Raw genomic sequence first — 23,399 nt, 5'->3', positions numbered from 1 at the left:
CTGTACCCGTGGTTTGAGTTGGCGCAACACTCGTGCTTTGGGGAGCTTCGGTGATAGTGTCCTTCTCCACGAATGGATCTGTCTCATGTCGTGTCAGAGTTCCGATGGCTGCTGCCAACCGGGTCCTCAGTGAAGCTATTGTTCGCATAGTTCTCAGGGCTGTGTTTAACGCAAGAGCCGACGCAGAAGAAGCCGCAGCTAACACGGGTGAGGAAAGGGACCGTTTGCGTCTGTCTCGCAACAGCGGATCATCTATGAACGGGTACTTCAGGGTCTCGTTTAGCCACGAGGCGTGCATGTCGACCACAAGATTATTTCCCTCGAGCCAAGCGGTCCATGACACGTTCACATCGTTATAGGTCGTAGGCATGGACAGGGTTGTCTCTAACCAAAAATTGACCTTTTTAGAAGTAAAAATGAAGGTTGGTCTTCTATAGCCAGAGATTGTGACCACGCCAGACCCAGAGTACTGTCCATAAACATGGATCGTTTTAGCTACCCCCAGACCAATCATGCTCACCAAGTTAGGTTCGGCTACGAAAGGCACAGAGGTTAAGTTTCTGGGTACGGCTGCAGGTTTGCGTGGAAGCTTCATGTTGTAAGGGTGAACTACTGCGTATCCTATGGTCCATTTTATATTGTTTGCGGTCTCAGGTAGAGGACCCTTGCATCTAGTTGTCATGTCGTCTCTGGTGAACACGCAAGGCAGCACATCGGACCACTGCGCCGCGGTGTACTGTGAGCACTCAGCCTGATCCATAATCATCATGGTCTTGTCAACGGCGTAAGCACCTACGATAAAGGCGCGCATCTCCCATGTGCACACCGAAGGCTTTCGGCGGCCGCTCGAGATGGAATGGTACGGATTGTCCACGGTCACCTTCCTCATGCTAGGATGTGTTTTCAGCCCTACAAGCATAGCGTCGTGTAAGGATCCTCGGACAATGACATCTCCCAATATCCCGGTGAGGGACAGTAGAAAAACCGCTGCTGCAAAGATCACTTTCCCCATCTTAGTTGAGTTCCCCTTACTTCCAGCAGCACGAAAACACTCGTTTACTAGAAACTGTCAGTGTGATCACATCACAATGCAAGGGCTCCTAATCCTGACTATTGCGGTCGGTCGGAGAAAAACTTCGGTCGGAGAAACCTTCGGTCGGAGAAACCTTCGGTCGGAGAAATACTTCCGTTGGAGAGGTTTAAATACTTTGGATACTGAAGTGATATAAGCTTTTTTTTTACGTTCAATACAGCCACGAATAGCCTCATAATTGTGCTCAATACACGCTGAGTGGTTAGCATTGTATTAGGTGTTATTTTGGATTTACTAAGAGATAGCCATGTCAAATATGAATTTCGCAGTAGCGATTTTCGCCCTTACCATTGTGACATCATGCGGCGGAATAGTCGACCGAGGATCGCTGAACGACGCAATGCTCGCGGGTCTGAAGACATATCGCACCATACGACAGGTGACAGTGCACCATCCGCAGAAGGTGATCACAACGTGGGATATAGGGTCTGACCCTCCGAGATGCGAATGGCACATGACCGCCGACGTCGTAGGTGATTACGCCGTCGACGAGACTTCGATGTTCCTGCAATTGCCCAACTGCTCGGAGTACACCGCTCAGCATTGGTCGGGTACATTTCCCTGCGTGTTCAACAGAGAAACTTTGACTACCACATGCAAAGGCCCGCTCCCTGCAGGCGCGGAAAATGGAACGTGGCGCCTGGGGTACACGACTGTCAACCCCGTCAACCACGCGATTCCGCAGAAACCCTCTCCTTCGAGTAAAAACGTCACGTCGACACCTTTCAAAGCTAAGGCAACCCTGTTGAGTCTGGCTAGCTTAGGGTTGGCCAGAAACATACAGAGGTCCGCTGCGTACTCTGGGTCCGGCGTGATCACAACCTCTGGGTACGACAAGCAGTGGTACCTTAGCTTTAATTCGGAAAATGCTCTCTTTGAGCTGGATACCAACCTAGAAGTCCCGGAAGAAGAACACAGGCGTCTCAACGTAGCCTGGAACGCATGGCTTGAAGGCGATAGACTGATCGTCGACTTGTTCGCATCCTGGGACAAAGACCAATCTAACGACGACTACGACTACGCTGATTACATTCCCGAGCAGGATGAACACACGGATAGACAGAAAAGGTCCCTGTTGTTGGTAACGCTGAAACAAATTTCTGCTCTGGTAAAACGAAACAATTCGACGTCAAAAGAGAGCTCCGCGTCCACTGCTAGCGACACGACAGAAGTTGGCGGGGGGGTTGCTATCCACGTAACTGACAACCCACCGTTTGACAACCAGACGATCCTCACAGCACGCACCATCGTGAGTTACAGCATAAACGACATAGAATCTTCCAGGATCACCGTGGATGGCAAGGCGTACAGAATAAATTACGTGGGAATTCTGAAGACATTGGCCCTTGAACCGAGATTGTGTCCTTCTATCGCATTAGCCAGCGCCTGCGACATCATGACTACCATTGCATCGGACGAAAGGCAACAGAGGAAGATTGGCAATGTCACGGCGTTCTACCTCCGGGATCTGAGTAGATGTACATATAAAGGACAGAAATTCATTTGCACCACAGGCAACGCGATAGGGACAAAAGGACTGTGTGTCAACGTAGAATACAAAAGTCCTGCGATGAACTCAGACAATCCTGCGTGGATGGAGTTACCCATCGAATCCCTGTCGAATTGCGCGGGGAGAGTTTACAATTTCAGTGACTGTGAAAGCACCCAACAGCTAACACATTTAATCGGACCGCCGCGGAAGAGTAAGCGTGGCACGGTTCACAAATTCTAACATGTATTAGTCGTGCAGTGATTGTGCAGTGACATGTGTATTGTCGGTCCGTTGTTTTTTTCTATACATTGCATGCTATTTCTCTAATCTAATACATTTGTTTTTTTTGTTTTGGGTATATACACTAAATAAAAAGAACCAAAAGACACCTGTGTTCATTGGGCCTTCTCTCAGTTCTTTTGACGCATCTGCGTATTGAAGATCCTAGTGCCTGTGTGAGCGTGTGTCATAATGTCAGGGTCACAAAACAAACAAACAGCTCTCGGGGTCTACAGTTCAACCACAGGTCTTTGTCTTCGACTGATTCTTTGGTGTTTAGATCCTGGATATGCCAACGGCTTCGCAACACATACACCGCTGCACAATCTAACAACTCCAGGTCAACCAAATGCTACCGTTCCAATAAACGGTAGGTTTGCGAGTGATACAAAATGCATTCGTGTGTGTATGTGTATTCGTGTTGACTTTATTGTCTGTCCTGCATCTGCAGATCTACCCCGGGACCCAGTCATCGTAGCTACTCTTGGTATCATATTGGGCGCTGTTATCGTTGGATGTGTTGTATATTTGTGCGCTCACATTTGCTTATGGTACACGGACATCAGAGGCATTAGCATGTTGATCTCACAACTTGATCCTGTTAAATAGAGATGTATGCAGTTATGACTACACTATTGCCCTTGCCCTATACTATGTGTAACAGGAGACCTGTGTCTGTATTTGTTTCATTTGAAGCGGTTACATTGTATACCTTTCATGTAATAAAAAAAATTAAAACAAAACAATGTACAGACATGGTCTTGTTTTCTCACATGTTTTTATTGTTCATATGTACACTCATACCATCATGTCACATCAGCATTGTAATAGAAACACCACTGTAACACAGTTACATGTATGTAACAGACAGGAAAATCACTTTTTAATCCTAGCTAACACCACATCCCAGTCAGGTTCGGATTTCTCTGTATGCACACCATGCCTAATCTGAGAGGGTGAAGATCTGGAAACGTGACGGTAAATGCGGTTGACTAACTCAGACGGATAAGCGTGCAGTTGATCCAAGGTATGATACTGCGCCCCCGATGTGGAAGCTGGTGTTCTCCCGGATCCCCGAGGGCCTCTTTGTGCCACCTCTACGTGTTTGCCGTTCACAACGCTAGCGCATTTCCCGTCACACATTAAACCTCTGAAGGGATTGTTGGTCATGAGCCTCGTTCTTTTTCTGTACTTGGCCTTGTACTGACAGTAATCTACCCGTACCACATGTTTGTCTCCCCGAGACGCATCCAATACCATGGCTTGCGTTTTGTAGCAACTGGGGGGCTTCTTGCTTTTGGCGAGCATCACAGCTCGTATCTTGGGGTGGTTTCTCGCGTCGTGGTACAGCCTCCGGGAGACCCATCGTTTCCACACCATGCTCGTATCCGGGTTTTCCACAAAGTATTGAAGCGAAGGGTTGAGTTTGTGAAAATAGTCGATTATGTCCACCGTCTTTGCCACCAACGAATCTGCTAACACAAGATTTCGTGGAGTTTTCGCCGTGCTTCTAGCCGTACTATAATTTTCACACGGCGGGCCTGCGAATATCACATCGGGCACCCGTCCGGACCAGTCCTTGGAGGGATCCCACTTCAGAATGTCTACCACTATATCAGCACCGTGTCGACCGTCAACGTCTAACCTCCTTACTATCCACCCGTTATCCGCGAAAGGTTTACATATGCTGCCGGTGCCATCGAATAGGCTTAACAGAATCCGCGGTCGTGGACCGCTAGGCATTGTACCATAGATAGACATTGGTTTCTTTTTTACTAATCCGTTTGTGTTAATCGAATAAATTGCCACGGTACACCCCCCTGTGTCCGACGATGGGTCCGTTGGCGCTCGCGTTCGCATCGCTGTATTTTTTATCCGTGACAACAACCTGCGTTGCGCTGAGCGCGGAGACTAGGAATTTGGCCAACTGCAAACCGGAGTTTCGCTGCGAGAACCCCGACTATTTCATAGTGCACTGCACCCACAGCCGAGCGATCTGCAATGTCCGATGCATCCCGGGTACTCCTCGGGTCAGCTCTAACGCCTGCGGAGCGACCTGTCCTAAGGGGTATTTTGTGAAGACGGATACTACGGACCTCGAGATCGACAAGTGCCAACTGCACAAGACGTGCTCACAGGATGAGAGTGTGATCTTGGCGGGATCGTCGTGGCACGACACGATATGCGGCCGCCCCGGAGATTTTCCGCGGATCGAATCGTTGATCCGAACCCCCGCCGTGAAGACGTTGGAGGTCTTGGACAGACTCTCCTTGCGCTGGATGACGACCCTGCCAGACGAGGAGTTTTTGGAAGTGTGCAAGCACCTTTCTCCCTCTACGCCCCCCGAGAAGTGCGGCAGGATCACCCTTAACGAGTTGTTCTCCGCTGAGCGTCCGATAACTCACCAATTGTATTACGCTTTGTACGCGTTGTTTCTGTACGGCAGCGCCGAGAACATGTACACACAGGTGATACAACCTTTCGCAGCCTTCAAGCGACCTACATATCCACATCTCGAAAATCTACACCAAAACCCTTTAGAAGTTGACGTTTTAAGGGACACGTTAGTCGTACGAACCATCGCGATGATACCGCTGGACCCAAGACTTCAATTTGCTCCTAGAGAAATCACATGGTGGCGAGAAAACGTAAATGGACAGCAGACGCCATCCTATTCGACGTTGCTGACAGTAGATGGAGGCTCTGTTCATCAACAAGATCCCAGATGTGACCTGACAAACAAATTTCGGTGGATAGAACCTTACGAAGCGGGCTTTCTTGCCTACGTGATGGACTTCTCGTTGATCATCAAACGTCCGCATATCAGTACGTTTAGAGCGCTCGAAATAGAATTCTTGTATTCTATAGTCGAGCCCAACGGCGAGAAAAGAATACTGGGTGACCAACAAGATATTCGATTGAAATACATTTGGAAACACAATCGACACGCAGATTGTACGTGTGAAAATGAAATAGACTACATAGACCCAACGGGGCCTTGTTCTCCCACTTGCATACCGTACGCTCGCATCGTACCAGGGCTGCCGGACACGAACAACGATTGGACGTTACAGGTTTCGTACAATCACAATGGGCTCACACCTGAAAGGAGCAGAGTCGTATACGGCGTAACGCGACTCAATACAGAAAAAATTTGTCTAGTTACATCGAGCTTGTTTACATCTTCACATGGACCGCGGGCGGATGCTCCCGCGGCTCCCCTAGACGTAATGCAATGTGATATGGTTCTGCTAGAATTTCCAGTGAAGACTGTTAGGGGACCGCGTACTCGGGCCGCAAGATATAAAGGGTTCTCAGGTGAACGGGGTTGTGTTACAATCCAAGTTGGATCGCAATCCCCACCGTCTATAGACGACGGGGAAGTGTGTATTCCCACTTCGGTCAATCGCACTCTGGCTATCATCGCCCGTCAGGGATGGACCGCTGCACTTGGAGTAAAAATGACATTCCAAATCGACGGAGACACTGTCAATCCCAGTCAAGAAGAACTTTCGGCTGTTCTGAGCTGGCTATCGGCCACTACGATTGCAGTTCAGACCGTTGTAGTTGACATGAAAGTAAAGTACCGGGGTTATCTACACTTCGACGTTGTGAGTAAAGTGTACGGATCTAGGTTTGAATTAAAACCCGGATTTACCTCTAGTGCACTATCGCAGCTGATGACGACCGGGGATCCTATTGTGAACTCAGGCGCGTTATATTTCAAGGAAGGCGATAACGTGAGGATGGGATACAGAAAGGTCTCAGATTCGATCACCAGCATTGTGTGGAAGCACAACAGGAATATACTTTGCGAGTGGTACCAAGGGACTCCGCAGATTAAGTATTACCGCGAATTCCGAGGACGAACCAAGTTGGACATAGAGACGGGAGGATTGGAATTCACATACTTGATCGCATCGGACAGCGGAGTGTATACAATAGAGAGGAACAACGTGGTCCTTACTCAAACTTACACTGTTATTGTAACACCGAGGGTCTCACCAGAAAAAACGTTGCAAGAGCTGGGTGATTTGATAGCTCGACACGGCGCTTTTCTACAGTTGACCAACGTAAGAACTCCATCGCAGGATAAATGTGACACACCCAACCCTCACGTGTGGCGATCTGGGGAGTATTACGGAGAGGACGATCTGAAAGTAGAAGCCGGAGACGCAAGGACGCTAAAAGAATCCGGTGTCTACGTTTTTGACGAACTCAGCAGACGCTCCAACAATCGAGCCGGTATAATAGTATTGTTACCTTCGGCCGCGTATGAGTTTGGGCCGAAATGCACAGAACCTGTAACGCTCACGAACAGAAACGTAGCGCGATCGACAAATACTGTGATGTACAGTACGCAAGAACTATCGACAATGGTGATGGATATGGCCAAGTGGGGCGTCTCCAAGTACGGATTGGGTTACTTAGATCACACCTTCGTTAGAACCAATAATATGCCGACGTTTAGCGTACTGGCCAACGCTATTGGAGTTGCCGCTGATTGTTTCAGGGCGTTGAGGTACAGCTACGTGAGGGATCCCGCGTTTGGGGACGGGGGTTATTCGTCTGCGCAAGTGAACGGCATATACAAACTAGAAGCAGGAATGTTTTTTAGGCGAGTGTCACCCGATTCCCCTCGGGTAAAAAGTTTCGTGTCGATACCGGGCATACCCGAGCTGGAACTGGGGTTGTCTTCCGAGATGAACGTCGGTTCTAGCTTGCCTATCAGCAAACTCTCTATGGGCACTGCGGCGGAGCAAATGGCCTACATGCCTTATGGAGCTAAGACGGTCCGCTTACAACAGAGCGGGGTCGTCGTGTTTGTGGACAGAGAAAGGGAGGTTGTGTGTTATCACATTCTCCCTAAGACACCAATTAGACCTATCCGAACGCCTGGCCTCGGCGTGGTCACAAAACATGAAACTGATATCGCCGCACTGGGCACCGGGTGTCTCCGCAGCATGCCGGGCGATCGTCAATACGTTAAATTTGCGTTGACCTTACCCGCGCTGACAGAAACGGAAAAGCGATCTATAATGGATCATATTCCAAACATAGATGAGCAACAAACCCCTCCGATTCCAATCGAAGATACCATGTGGCTTTCTGTGACAAATGACACTCAACGCTACGAATACCGACCCAATCAAGACAAGGGACCGTCCGCGTTGTACGCTGAGATGCATATGATTTCGCTGGTCCTCCAATGCCTTCGCGGGTATAGCTCGTGTATCGCATTGGCCAATATAGTCGAAACCGGCTGGCCCCAGGGCGGTACTGGGTATCCTATATCCGTTCGAGCTTTTGAGGTTAGCGAAGGTGTGCTGTTGAAAATGATACTCGCGGTAAATCACGGAGCGTTGAGAGTCGAAGTGTCGTGTGACCTGGAACCGTTTGCGCTCAGTTCACGCGAAATCAAGTACGCCACGCAAGTGCGCGGATACTATCAGCGCAAACAACGGTCGCAGCTCGATCGAGTGGCTGCGGACATCGGGGAGATACAAGCTATCACCAATTCTATAGCACGTGACATAACGACCAGAGTGTGCCACAATGACACACACGGCCACGCCGAGGGATACAAACTGATCGATTTGACGCGGATGAAAAACTGCATCTCTGACATGGAGCGGCTTGCCGCCGAGGGGGGGTATACAGTTTCTAAGTTCGGAAAGCTTGTACAGGATGGTGAGTCGAGATTGAGGGCCCACGGTCCTCGTTTAATTGCTGCCCAGGTCCATGTGGGCGCATTATCTTGGGTTGCCGCTATACTGGCTGTATTAATCAACGTAGTGTGCCTCGTGATGCTGTGGCTCGTGTGCGCAGACTCTCGATCAAGCCGGCATAGGTACAGAAAACTACAATGACTGTGAAAAACGCGATGTGGTTGATATGCAGCTGCGTTGTCCTCACATCCGCCTTCGCAGTAACCAATGAATCTGACACACAGACCGAACGTGATCATAGATTGATATTAACACCAGGTCAGTGGAAAATAAGAAGCCTCGAACCTCCTGCGTACGTGACGTACAATTTCAATTTAGGGTTAGATATCACGAAACAACAAATCGTGTACCCCTCGTGCGCGCGAATAGCTTGTCAAGGACGTACCGAAGATCAATCTGGATGCAGCGCGCTGTGTTCGAGCGGAACATGGCAACAAATGGACGTGCTTCTCAAAACCGCGATCCGCGAATACGACCAAGCTGTGGAATCTATAGACGCCAGTTTCACTGACCTAGCTGCAATAATGGACACTCACATTGTGAGCGCAACGTCGGACTGGACCGGCGGACCTCGGGCCCGTGTGGCGAAGGACTTGTATTCGGCGAGGACCATAGATGTCATGGAGTACTACCGAGCCATGATGAGACAATCTCTCCGCGAAATTAAGAATGTGTCGCTGCCAGTTAAAAGAATCGCAGACCGAGGTTCTCACGTGGCTAACAGCACCCGATTGATAAACGCACTGGAAATGTGGAAAATCGGAGTGTACACACTCGTCACTCATTTGAATACTATGATCTCGACCATCAAAGCCGCTGAGCAGCGGTTGGTGTTGTGCTCCGAAGGCGTAGTGAGATCTGACATGACCGGTTGCGAACCGCATCTCAGCGCAAAGTTCCACACGGACATACCTATATCGAGTAAATCTGTTTCTGTCTCCAAATTGAGCCTGCTTGCTATACGCAAAACGTGGGAACCCGTCTTGCTGTCCAGATGGTTCATGTCGTTCGTAGACACTTCGCAAAATAATAGAGTGTGTTGGTTAACAACATCCATGGTAACAGACGGCGCGGCCAATTATAAAATGCCTTACTGTGACGCGAGAGGACTGTGTGATCCCCTGCAACCCGACGAGACCACAGTTTCTTCGTGTGCGGTCGATGCTGCCGGCGCAGTAGCCCTAAATTGCCCTTTGCAGTGCGGAGCACCTTGCAATGGACCAGTGTGTTATGACACACACACAAAGAGGTACAATATCCTCTCGTCACAAACCGGAGCAGCTACTGAGCAAAACTTTAATCACACGGCTAAGCCCAGATCACTCACCCAAGCTCACTCTTTGACAGACGCAGATCTGCTGCGGACCCTGACTTATGTAAACAATATAACCGAGGAAACATCGAGTTTGTGGCTACGGACCAAAAACGTTTTTAGCACCATAGAGGAGACAAGAACGCAAAGTCTTGCGTACATGGGGAAAGTCGATCGCGACATGGTCTCTTTCTGCGACCGGATTGCGGCGGATTACCAGCAGGCATTCACACGCTTGCAAATACTGTCTTACATGGCGTTGATCCTGTCCGTTCTGGCATGCCCGTTGCTGGTGATAATTTGCACAAAGATACGTCCCTCCTCGGGACACGTTACCATAAGGCGAAGGGACATGGAAGAACCGTTGATTTACCACGGGAGTGCATGACAAAAAAAAGTTTAATCCGCCTACACACACACCGGACTATTTATAAAACCTCACCTACGCTCAATCCAAGTGTCATTCAGCGCAACCGCTGCAGCTAGAAAGTTCAACATGGTCCATCGTCTTCTGATCGCTGTGTGCCTTGCGTCCTTATGTTTCAAGCGCACGCTATGTCAAGACATAACCCCAACGCCCGAGCTACCTTCGGAAGAGACCACGGTTAATCCTGACCAGCGTGTCATTGTACACGACCAAGATGCCGTGACTCGAGCAGCTGTCACCGACGACGGTCAACCCCTAGAACTGACGTGTCCTAACGATAACGAAGATCACTTCCTGAGCACCGGTTGGTACACGTGCTCAGATAACGGTCTCACAGGACTGTATCGGATCGGCGAGAACAAGACCGTGATGAGGTACAGCGTTCCGGACGTTGAGTTTGCGGACGCGCACAATGTCACACGTAACGGTGCTCTCCTTGTAAGTCCGCGAAATTGCTCTAATGAACGGGTGTACGTATGCAAGAGATGGGCAAATGTAGGCCGACAGAACCAATGTTGGATGTTCACAGTGCAAAACTGCACTGTCCGCATGTCGACAAACTCCAACCTACAGTGTTCGTGTCCCAGGACCAGGCATGTCGTACCATCCAGCAAAGCGCATTCGACCATGGCTTGCGGTATAGCGTGGCTTGCCATTGCCGTATTAACTATCGTACACATCTAATGCTATAATTGACACTGCTTCGACAGGACATTGTTCAGGACGACGGTTTTTTCTTACACAAATAAGGAAACTACACCACACCATGGCCTCACGGAAAACCAGAACTACCAAAGATCACGCTGCGGCCGCAGACGAAGACTCTGTCTCCACCAAGGTCGTCACGCGAGCATCTGCTAAATCTAATACAATTGCTCCTCTCATCCCCGACAGATTGGCTTACAAGTACAACCACGCTCTCACGAACCAACATTACGAAAAACTGATTATTATTTCAAAGGCTCACAAATGCAAATTTACGGATGTAGCATCGAAACGTTACCAAACTACCAACTTGGTGTCACTCCTCTGTATGCTACATGAGAAGAACCTCACAGAAGACGAACGCCAGCAATGCGAGGAAGCTATGAATCAGTGTTTGCCCGTAAGGGAACACAATGGTGCGTTTATGGCGCACAGTATGTTTGTCACAATGGTCGGAATGGTAGTAGCCAAATCTTTGGAACAAGCGAGCGCCTCCGTTAAGTCGAAGAAACCCTATGATGATTTGCTACTGAACAGGTATTACGTGAGAAACATAACAACTCACGACTCCAGCAAGACCAGCGTAATGGAAACAGCGGCTTACTCGGGAATCATGGCGTACTTCATCGATAAGGACCAGAACTGTCGACATCATGATGGGATTGACCCAAACGCAATTCTCACCCCCATGGCAAATTACGGATTCTATCACCATTACGCGCACAACTCACATCACCCGCAACATAACGCACACGGACCGATGGATGAGTTGGATGTGATCGAAGCCGTGGTGGACGGATTGGCGTGCACGCTCGAGAGACAAACATACAAAAACGCTGCTGAATGGATCTCCGGTTACTTCGTCGCAAGGTTCCCTCATGACAAAAATCTCCAATTCGCCCAGTGTATTCTCAACGCTCTCAAGAAATACATCACTGACGCTGATTACCAAGCGCTCATTAATTTTCGGAGTGCCGTGCACGCAATCACAGGCACATTCCTTCCTTGGAAGGTAGAGGTTAAGATGACTCGAGCTGTACCGCGAGTTGAGGACATGAAAGTCCCCAAGAAACGGGCACCTCGTGCTAAACCCACTGCTTGATTATCACGGCCACCGTTGCTGGAGCCTAATTGATTTTGTTTATTTACCTTGTAACAAACGTATTTCACATTACTTGTGTACACTTTGTTTATACTCTGACCAAAATAAAATCCCGATGTTACAAATACGAATGTTGTCGGATCATTTGTGTTTTATATAACATGTCGTGTGTGTGTATACATGTCATTTTGAGCTGCAGCATATTACACGAACAATACCCCCGTCGAGCGCATGTATAACTCGACTGCTGTTACCTAGATGAGACCCAGCATTACAACACCGCACACTTCTTGTTGAAGCAAAGGTTTATTCAAGCAAAGTTGTTACAAGCATGGAAAATGTTTTTCTCAATACACACATCTAATACGAGGCATACAAACAATCGTCCTCGTAAGGAGGGGGGCCAAATAACAATAACTCATAATCATAATCATCATCATCATCATCATCATCATCATCATTGTGGTGAAGAACATAGTCCAACCTATCAATTTCCCACGTGGACTCTTGTGTACCTGGCAAGTATTCACTGGGGTTCTTTTTGTCTACATAATGATCAGTGGTGCTTGCGCCAAGATCCGGTGCTACTACCCCGGATGTGGTAGTAGGACACTCTGATACACGGTCTGTGTCTTGTGAGCTGTTGGTAACAGAGAGCGCAGCAAATTGAGCGGTTGATGATTCCATTTCTTCCTTCCATAAAACATCAAGCTTTTTTTTAAAAAAAAACCACAGAGTGGCTATATCCTAGCTTGGAATGTTCTAATTAATGTGTTCCTCGGGTGTTGTGGTTTTCCTTTTGTAAAGCACCAAGCTTTCTTTGCAAGACGTTTTCTCCCAGCATGCAATGTTCACACGGATGTGCTCTACGAAGTCCTCGGTGATCTGCTCCAATAGGTCACACGGATTTGTGTGTCCAGACTCACATAGTTCGCCCGTGAATATGATATAATCACCGCGAAAGTTCTTGATCACATCATCGTACCCGTCGGCTCCACACCAAGGAAACGTGAACATGAGGGCTGTTGCGGTTTTGTATCGGAGAATGGCATCCGCGCAACATAGTTTTTCGACTAAGTCGTTGACAGGTTTTATGTCGGTCAAATGGACCAAACTAGCACCAAATATCTTATGTGCTATATAATAATCAGTCAACCCGTCCCCGCTTCCGACAGACAACACCTCGTGTAAGATGGGAAATGTGATGTTCCGTGCCTTGTTAATTAAATCAGATAAACATCTGCGCCCGTATGTGAACCGAACTGGAGTCTTGGTCATCAGAGCCGATATAGTACCACATATCCTCTTCCAAAGATGCGAATGATTCACATCTCGATAAGAATGAGTAATGTCGATTGTATCCTTGCAAAGTTCCACGTGCGTACCAGTATGATCACACTGTTCAGACCAGTAGCCAGGCCGTTCAGTCCATTCCCAGTAATTGTCCATTTGTAGCTCTTGACTACACCAAGAGTGTGTCTTGATTGAACTAAAAAAACAGCAACCTACAAGCGTTCATATACACATGGTAGCGTACTCATTTCTTGATAGGGACCTCGGTCGGAGCAAACGTACCTCGGTCGGAGCAAACGTACCTCGGTCGGAGCAAACGTACCTCGGTCGGAGCAAACGTACCTCGGTCAATTTGGGGGAGATGGTGGTGTGGTTTAGGTTATGAAAAGAAAAAGGAATATACCTTGGTTGGTACGCAATGCGCTGATTTGTTTTCATGTTGTATCATGTAAGCTACGTTTACGTTTTTCCCCACATGACTATAAAGCCACTGTCCTTTGTTTACAATGTAATGCCATAACATCACTGTACACAACAAAAAAATAAGTAAGGTACTTCTCAGTGTACAGGAGTCAAGGACTTCATACATAGTGATGCATACTACAAGTGGCCCTGCTATACTCGAATACAACCACATACAAGAACATCTGTTACTGCAGAAAAAGTTTTATTTGCATATCACAAAAAAACCACTAAACCGTACATTCATATAAGCATACATAAAAATTAAGAATCTTTATATACAATCCAAAAACAGGTCATTGTCTGCTCTCATGCAGATGTAGCAAAGCATATTTTATTATCAGGAATTGCATGAAAAAAAATTGTAATAAGGTTATTTTTACATATAAAAATAACGTAGCTGTAAACAAAGCTACTGTATACACAATAAACGTAAAGGAAGTATAACAAAAAATGCAAAAACATAGCATTTACAATGTGTGTGGCGAGGCAATGTATCGTGTAACATGTATGTAGCTGCAATGACGCGTCATTGCAACCAAATGCATCCTACACAATACAAAGTCTACAGCAGATACATTGTAAAAAAAAACATAGGATACTGGGTGTACATTAACATACCTCCATATTACAATACAAACACCTAGATATCCGATGTCAAGTAATAACGTTTTTGTCCCAGAAAGTGTATAGTAAAGTAATGTTGGTAAGGAACCGTCAACAATCTGATCAGCAGATCATAAACCCCCATGCCCGAAACACAATCCTCCATTTCAGGCTGTGCAAACGCGAAACACATGACGTTTAAAGGATTCTGCAAGCTGGTTTTTCTTACAAGCTAGCAACATTGCATGTACTCTTTCCGCGTAGATATGCACATCATCATGTACGTATTCTAACATCACTGAAGACAGTTGTACAGGGTCACTCAAGGTAACATTGGTATGTTTGAGGTTTCTGCTATAGTACCACATAAATTCCTTTACATCTTTTGGATGCATGTGTTCCAGTACGCGTACCACAAGAGTTGTTATAGACGTCAGATGTGTGCTTAGGTCGAGTTCAAAGAATACATGTGTGTACATGAATTCCTTCGGATCATTGATATTTAGACGAACAGGAAGCCTGTGGGTGCGATGAGGCTTCAAACACGTGGCGTTGTATGCAGCACCTGAACCAGATGAGTCACACGTGCAATCTGCAGGTGTCCGCAGCTTGCTCTGAGGGAAGTCGTCATCATCATCATCATCATCATCATCATCATCATCATCATCATCATCATCTTCATCATCATCATCTTGTTCTTGCTGTTCTTCTTCTTCTTCTTCTTCTTCTTCTTTTTCTTTTTCTTTGTACATGTCAGGTAGTGGCTCGGCCCAAGCGTCAAGTAGCACAGAACTGGCAGCGTTCCCTTTTTGTATCACAGTGTCAACCAGAACACTAACTTCATCCTGAATAAGAGTGGTAGTCTCCATGTAATCAATTTCTTCTTTTGTCAGCACACCTTCGTCCCAGAGACGATCCAGTACATAGGGCATTTTTATAAGCACATCGGGATCTTCCATGAAGGCTTCCCGTTTGAGATAGAGTTGCGTATCCATTATGACACAAAAAACACAGGACGTATTGCAAGGATGATGTGATAGTAAAAGTGTTATTGGTGAATATAACACTTTCTAACGTAGTATACGGTCTTCCGTGAGGCAGCATTTGGAAAAAATAATCCGCGTACAGCGGTCAAAAGAGATCGTTGCTTGGGGACTCATTATACCCCGGTCGGGGGCAATTTTTACTCAGCCCGCAAAGGATCGCGTGTTGCTTGGGGACTTATTACTCCAGTCGGAGAGTTTGTTTATACGCCGGTCGGAGACTTAATGTTATACGCCGGTCGGAGACTTAATGTTTATACGCCGGTCGGAGATATACGCCGGTCGGAGACTTAATGTTTATACGCCGGTCGGAGACTTAATGTTTATACGCCGGTCGGAGATATACGCCGGTCGGAGACTTAATGTTTATACGCCGGTCGGAGATATACGCCGGTCGGAGACTTAATGTTTATACGCCGGTCGGAGATATACGCCGGTCGGAGACTTAATGTTTATACGCCGGTCGGAGACTTAATGTTTATACGCCGGTCGGAGATATACGCCGGTCGGAGACTTAATGTTTATACGCCGGTCGGAGATATACGCCGGTCGGAGACTTAATGTTTATACGCCGGTCGGAGATATACGCCGGTCGGAGACTTAATGTTTATACGCCGGTCGGAGACTTAATGTTTATACGCCGGTCGGAGATATACGCCGGTCGGAGACTTAATGTTTATACGCCGGTCGGAGATATACGCCGGTCGGAGACTTAATGTTTATACGCCGGTCGGAGACAATTATACGAGGGAGAGCTGTACCTCGGTTGGGACTTTAAAAAGAGATCAGTGAAATTGGTCGCGGTACACTGTCTCTTCCCTCACATTGCAAAAAAGAAAGAAACCGCTTACCCTAGACATTACGCCTGCCTGAGACCGCTGTTTATACCCTAAGTGTGCGTTAGTTTTTTCAGAAGGTAACTTTTTGTTTGGAGATTCTCCTCGTGATGACAGAATTCAACAGACGAACACTTTAATACAAAGGTGAGAGCGATACATTTCCCATGTTATCTATCTGTAATGTAGCCAACATGTCTCTCCAATTGTAATAGTACGTGGGCTTAAAACATCCTACGCCCCCTTGGTATTGCACTAAATAGTTGTTACATTCTTCGATGTTAACTTCTGGTATTCCGACATCTGGTGTCAACTTTATGTTAAAGTAGTAGACGGGCCCAGTCGGATGCGGCTCTAGATAAAGCGACTCCGAGCTTAACATACGTGCCACCGAGGCCGATTGGTTGAAGAGTAAACACAATATGCAAGCGGACGAGCTGACACCGTATGTTTCCGCAGGGTCGGTCATGTTTGCGTACACTTGTGGCGATACCAGTGATCGCAAGGGTCTACGTGTCCCGTCCGGGGTATTCAGCAACATCCCCTTGCAATTTTGCGCGTTTACACACAATGGCAACCGTTGATCGTTCAACATCCTACTCAACGACTCTCTGTTGTACACATGCCGCACAAGAGCCCTGCCCGGTATAGCTCGCTCTGCGAGCGAGGCCATCAGAGGCTTGGGGTTTTTCGACAGGAGTTCCATTATAGTCAGCACCGGAGTGCAATTTGTGCACAAAGCCGACTTCCTATCTGATTGGCACACGCCGCAAGGGCTGACTGTTGCGTGTGTTTCGTAAAAAAGCACCGCGATGTCTGACGGTGACAGGTGTCTGGTGTCAGTCGCTTTGCGCAGTACTCGGGTCCTGATCTCCTGCTTGTAACATTCCACTTTGCTCACGTCGCACACTCGTTGCGTCTCATCGACAGAACATCCTCCGGAGGATCTTGTCCTGGGCCAGAGCGAGCACGTTTCGCGACGCTCGTCTCGACTCGTCTCACGCGAACACATAGGACAAGGATCCCCCCGTCTGCGCGAGGAACATTCAGCGCAGAGCCAGAGGCAGCACACCTTTTCGGCCGCGCTGTGGAACATTGAACAACTTGCGCAGATGAAACGAGATATGACCGGGCATGAGCTGAAGTGCGGCTGGCTTAGGTACCAGGTAGGATTGTGCTCTAAGCACATGCTGCACACTCTGACGTTACAGGGACAACGCAGCTTAACGCCCGATCTATGTTTGTTTTTGTTGCTTTTGACCAAGGTCACCCGACACACCAGGCACTTTGAGCCGTTATGTTTCTTGTGTTTGGCTTCGCGTGACTTATTATCGTTATCACCCGGTATATTTCTGTAGCTCACCGTAGACACACGTCTGTATAGGTTTGTGGCTTTACGCACGGATTTCACCAACGCCTCTTCGCGTTTCTTGTCGCAATCTCTCAACAGACCTCTCGGGACCTGAGGTGTACTTGTCGCCGGAGCGATGGCAAACTCCGGGGAACTGTGCTGCGCTCTGTTCCGAGCGCTGTCGCTAGAGCCCGTGCCCGTGATAGATGACATGGTCTACGTTCCCGGAGCAGAAGGATTCCGTTTGACCGAAATGATGTCCGTGACTCCGTGTCCGACTCACAGATTCAACTTTGCTCACACCGTCGGCATCCTCCTGATGAAACAGTATACTGCGTCCGCTCCCGGAAAGAAACGCTGTCCTTGTGTGCAGCGTACAGAGAGGAAACCGATTGATAAAGGAGTCCTCCGGCAAGTCGATCACGTGAGGCGAGACTCAACAATCGCGGGGTGTCGAAACGTATCCGGTAAAGGACTGCTATGGGCCTTAGAGATAAGCCCAGTTGTCACGGCGTACAAATGGATATTGCAAAATCTCAGCAAGGATTACACCAAGTGCTGCGAGGCCGTAGTCGTCTACCAGTTAAAGAAGTCCAGGTGGCTCCCTCCGGGACTTTATGTGTACAGAAAGAAACCTGCGCACTTTGGCTGTACGGTGGAAAGGCCAATAGCGGTGATAGAACAGTTCAACTTCAACAGGACGTGCGCAGAATCCGATCTGCCGAACGCTATAACCATCGACATATTCCCGGGTTGCAACAACTACAGCGCGATGTACATTGTCATGCGCAAGCAGAGCAGACTCACGCCCGAATACGGCAACAGACTATTCGGAGAGGCCACGGCTATGGGCCTTATGGACTTGTCCCACCACCCGCCTGAGGGGATCTCGGCCTCGGAACGTTATGAAGTGGCCATCAGGACAGACAGGATGTACGTGCTAGATATGAGGTGGAGGGCCTTTGACACCCGAACTGCATGCGTGCAAGCAATACCCAAGATTAAAAACATGAAAGCAATTTTCTGGTCCAACCACACCGGCAACGTGCAGGAAACTGAATGTAAAGTCTTAAGCTGGATTTTTGGACATTCTAATGAATTGCCGCTTGAAGTGAACATGGTAGATTACACCGCACAAAATCTGGAAGTGAGGTACATGCTGGTGGACATGAACGCGTACTCCGGCGAGCTCCCCCAGCCTCCTCAGCGCGACATGTCGTTTTTTGTGCATACGTTTTTTGATGGTGATGAGACCTTGGCCTTGGATGCTATGGGTGTTGTCACGAGCCCAAAGAGTAGAATGGGTTCGCCTTGCTCTGACAACCGTTTTGCGTTTTGGTACGCGTTGCCCACCATGGGGTCGTGTCATCCAACACCTTATACCTGTGGCGACATATACGCTGAAGTTACTATAACGGATAAGATTAAACAGGATTTGATAGAATGGACACTCGGCACAGACGGAGCTGACTGTCAGGGACTCGCCGTGCAACACACCCTTTATTATCACTGTGACCATGATCAGTTTAAAATGATGGTGTGTCACACTGTGCAAGAAACAGACAATTCTCTTCACATGTTTAGACTGTGAGAACCACTGCTTGCGCTCTGAAAGTATAACATGTGACTGCGCTGAAAGTATAACATGTGACAAAGAAAGTCGATGGGGTTTGTTTATGTGTCACTATATCCATTACATAAGGGGGGGGGGGGGGGGGGGTGTCCGCTTGCCTACATACTGTGTGTAACTGTTATGTGATGTGTTACTTATCAATAAAATCAGTACAAAGAACGTATATCTGGTGTAATGTAGTATTTATCTATGCGTATGTGAAAGTTATCAGTTTGTGTGTATTTGTAACATGCGTACACACATCTTGTGTTTCAGCGCGTACAGCAGCCATGGGGAAACGGGATTACACCGTATCAGAATGGAGAAAAATTGCAGGTGCGCTGCATTACGGAGCCTTGTCCGCAGACATGTCATTTGACAATACGCAAAGCGCACTGGATCACCTATACCGTCATCGCAACGACTATGCGGCAGACCGCTCTTCAAGGAGTGAGGCCGAGCGCGCTCAATACCACGATTATTGCTACACTCATCGAAACACACCTTGTTCCCCTACGAGCGAGTGTCAAATGCGATTGAGTATGTTCTTTGGAGTTGAGACTAATAATCGCTGCGTGTTGTGCAGCGGCTTGACAATTCAACAGAGCGCAAACGACTTCACATACGGAGTAACTAGCGGCCAGGTATTTTTCGAAGAGCCGTCGGAAAGTGCAAGTTTGTCTCTGACACACATGAAACACCTGGCTGTGTACCACACGCCATTTTTCGTGATGCTGATATTGGGGTCCGTGACAAACAAACGATACACGCTACACACAGATCCCGGTTGCAGACGAGAACTCGCGGCTACAGTGTTTGACCATTACAAGGTTGGCGGGGAGCCCTTGCACACAGGCCAAGATCACGATGTTGCGTTCCTTAAGATATGGTGGAGGTACATGAACAGACACAGCTCCACTACAATAAACATAAAGATACCCTATTACCTAGAGCTGCCTAACAACGCTGTATCGCAGTACAGCGCGTGGAATCAAGCGTACGACAGATTTGCAGACCGAAAACCTGAGCCCATCTACACGTTCATCGCAAGACATTGTGTCTGCCGAGATGTCTGGGATGATTACACGGTGGACAGCACCGGACCTTCTAAGGTCACGATGTGGAGCGCGTGGCATGACGACGAAGGGTTCACAGTGCATTCGCTGAAAATACCCGTGTCCAAACTTCACATAGAGCCCATATTGGACGGTATTGCGACAGCTCACGGTACAAGCGGGACCGCTTGGGGTTTGGGCGTATCACCAAGTTCCCGTTTGCGCACCCCCCGACTCGATTCTGTGATCCTAGAAGAATCTGGCGATCCCACCTTAGTACAGTTACATCTGGTCATGAGCTTACAAAACAAGTGGATGCGTCTCGAGTCTTGGCTGTCGCAGACGGCCGCCTATGACGCGGACCCCGGGTCGATCAAAGACAGAACCGAGGTCGCTGCGGGCGTATTGGGTCACTTGAAAAAAATGTTCGGCAGGTACGAAATGCCCCCTAGGAAAATGTATAACACTCACCTAGATTTAATGAAGACGTTTTTTGTTAACGCGAAAACACGAGAAACCATATCTGTGTTGCCCTACGTTTGCATGCGCAAAATGTACCGTGCGGTCAATCAAGTGACAGACGAGATTGATCTCAAGAAAGCCTGCTGTGGAATACTAGCCGAGGTGTTGCGCTCCCCTAGCGATAGCGTGACCGCAAAAGAACTGGTGAATGCGTGGTGGAGCGACCAAAGCGTGTCCATCTTTCCACCCATGCTGGAACGCTACCTCATGTTATGCAAACAAGGACTGTGTGATTCTCCCGCTTGGAACGAGCAAGACTCCGGATTGTATCAATCTCGTTCACCTGGGGTGATTTGCGGACCCGCGTGGTTGCGTGAGGGCTTAGAAAACAGAGAGGTCAAGCAGAAACTCGAAAGGTTGGGATTTGTGAGCCCTATACGGATTACAATAGTTGAACTTCCGCGAACAGAGCCGTGTCAGCCGCAAACAGGGCAACAGGGGCATAATCAACTGCAGCAGCAACTGTCCCTCAGAACGCGAGTACCGGAATGTTTCAGAGGACTGACTATTGCTCTCACTGTCAACACGATGGCCGTATCCGTGGTCGACGACATAGTATACCAACAGGAGTTGACCGGCTTTCAAGGCTCGCAAGGCTCGCAGAGTGGCAAGAGGTTGATGACTATCGACTATGACATCAATCGATGGCAACACGATGCGGACGCAGGCCCGGTGCAACCTAAAATATCTCACATCAAACCGGACAATGCACAACCCAAGCAGGGTGGTAATGTGAGCTTCCGCGACGCGGAGACTGACGTCAAATTCTTTACACACGCGATCTTCGGCGAGGACAGCACACCGTGGCAGTCGTTGCCAAACTCTGCTAGCGTCACATATGACAGCAGCTCGTTCAACACCGGTATGTTCGACATGTACTCTTTAGAACAGGACGCCTCCGACACGTCACTCTCGGCCACTGAGCCAATGGAACCCCCCCCGGATTCCAACGTGGCGCAGCTTTTCATCGTGTCAGATCTGGACCTACAAAATGTGGACTACACCGTTCTCGAGTATGACATAGACGCTTGGAAAGTTCCATGGGTGGAGTTACCACCCGCTTCTCCGTCTAATCAGGACGCACAGGCGCTCGACTCTGCGGCAGACACGGTTAACGTCGACGACTCTCCGTCTAATCAGGACGCACAGGCCCTCGACTCCGCCCTCGACTTCGCGGCAGACATGGTCAACGCCGACGACTCTCCGTCTGATCAGGGCGTGCCGGACGCACAGGCCCTCGACTCCGCGGCAGACATGTTCAACGTAGATGAGTCTCTGGTATCTCTTTTCCATAATATCAATCCGGCGTACGAAACCAACAACAGACGCGACGCCATCAACATTATGAATAACCGCGACAGTAGCGAAGCGGAAGATCAACAAGAGTTAGATCCCACTGACACGGAGCTTCCTGATCTCTCGGGCCACGAAAGTGGAGTACCTGAAAACACATCTGCGGTGCGTAGGGGAACCCGGGGCAGACGTCCGAATGTGCGGCGACAACACATGGAACCGCCAGAAGGCATATGCACTTATAGCAGTACATACATATCGGATGTGCCTCAACCGCGGCGCGTTGCAACAGATAGAGATGATAACTTTTTAGCAAAATATCCAAAATGGAGATCTAACGGAGTCAAGCATGAGGACTTGAACGCGTGGTACGGATCCGAGTACACTCCGTACCACGAAATGGCTATAATCACGCCTTTGTTATGGGAAACATATGATCCCACCGCTGCGATGAAGGTCATCTCTGACGTACCTCAAACCGACCCATCGGCGGGCTTAGAGCCTCACTGCCGTCACGGTGGTTGCCGCGATACCAGTGCTGTGGAAGGTGTTCACAGAATAGCTTCCAACGACAGCGAAACAAACTACATTATGGGCGTAGAAGGGACCGCCAAGTTCTGTAGAACGTTTCAACGCCCGCCCGATTTCCAGTCCGAACTGCCGAGCATACCGTCGGTGACGTTGGACTCCAAGAACGGCAAGAGGACATATCACGCGGTAGATCTTTCTAAACCGCCCCAGCGGGGCTTCCGACACGTACATCTAATCGTCAACGATTTCCCAGTTCCAAACAAACCAAACGGCGTTTTGGAGATAATAAGCTTTCAGACATCGTACCTGGGCCACGTTGCGATGGTGTCAAACGTGGAAGGTTTTCTGGTTCACAGAGTGTTCACCGAGGACATGGCCTTATTGGACACAGTGCTGAACATGCATACCAGCTTGCAGATACACCCGTTTGTGCCGAGGACGTTTGCTATGGAAGTCATGTCAATGCCCTTTACCCACACAAATGCCACGGCAAACTTTGTCGGCGAGCACGCCGGAGACTGGAATCTGGGGAGCCAGCACGGATTAGCTAACATGAACGCGGCTCAAAAGTGTAAGCTGGCATACCACGTCACGCTGTGTCTAGTCAAAGCGCAGATCCTAACAATGCGCATACTCGGGTTCCCTCTGTTAAGGCT

This window comes from Pelmatolapia mariae, linkage group LG10_11 (assembly GCF_036321145.2).
Source record: "Pelmatolapia mariae isolate MD_Pm_ZW linkage group LG10_11, Pm_UMD_F_2, whole genome shotgun sequence".
NCBI classification, from domain to species: Eukaryota; Metazoa; Chordata; class Actinopteri; order Cichliformes; family Cichlidae; genus Pelmatolapia; species Pelmatolapia mariae.
Note: the sequence above shows the minus strand (reverse complement) of the source record.